This window comes from Sinocyclocheilus grahami, unplaced genomic scaffold (genome assembly GCF_001515645.1).
Source record: "Sinocyclocheilus grahami isolate Dianchi unplaced genomic scaffold, SAMN03320097.WGS_v1.1 scaffold76.1, whole genome shotgun sequence".
NCBI classification, from domain to species: Eukaryota; Metazoa; Chordata; class Actinopteri; order Cypriniformes; family Cyprinidae; genus Sinocyclocheilus; species Sinocyclocheilus grahami.
In genome coordinates this window covers 2,373,602-2,374,227 of record NW_015505255.1, presented here as the reverse complement: position 1 = coordinate 2,374,227, position 626 = coordinate 2,373,602, and the positions used below count along the sequence as shown (strand labels likewise).

General features: G+C 36.9%; 1 long non-coding RNA gene across 1 annotated transcript in view; it reads left to right on the top strand.

Annotated features, from left to right (window-relative positions):
• Positions 1–421: 421 nt before the first annotated feature.
• The window catches only part of LOC107586057 (uncharacterized), a 1,501-nt gene continuing 1,296 nt past the window's right edge, over positions 422–626 (top strand). The window contains exon 1 of the long non-coding RNA XR_001609313.1: positions 422–468. This is a non-coding gene — a long non-coding RNA (uncharacterized lncRNA). The remainder of the gene's footprint in view (positions 469–626) is intronic.

Genomic DNA, 626 nt, shown 5'->3' with positions numbered 1-626 from the left:
CCCCCCCCCCAGACTTTCCCTTTCAAGATACATCATTCACTCGGTGGTCTTAATTGCAACAAATGGGGAAAATCCTGTCGGAGTGAGTGGCGCCCGATTTATTTGGGGTGGGGGAGGGTATGTTACAGAACGTTAAAATCTCATAAAATGCTTGCCACACTCGAATTTAAATAACATATTTCAAATCCGCAACAAAATCGTACATGCATTGTCTTCGACACCGTTTCTATAGCAACCGGAGCCTCTAGCTTCAGCTGCAGTAACATGATGATTGGCCTTTTAGGTAGAAGGCAGAAATATATTGCGTGTTGCACTTTTCTTCCATTCATAGTGTGTCTTGGGTTACATTTAGTTTTACTGTTAAAAAAAGCTAGTAAATGGCTTGTTTTTAATGTCTTGTCTTATATCACCTTGTTCCTCCAGTTTGACATCTGTTTTGCTTTGTATGCTGGCTGTTAAGTAGAAGGGGTGAGTATTCCAATCTTTTATTTAATTTATTTCTAACTTTAATTTTTGTTTTTTTCCAATTGTATGTGCTGTATCTGTATAGACAGGCTATACACGGCGAAATTAAGTTATTTGGTTAATGAAATTAATTGAAGGTTTAGCATTTATAAGTAAAATAT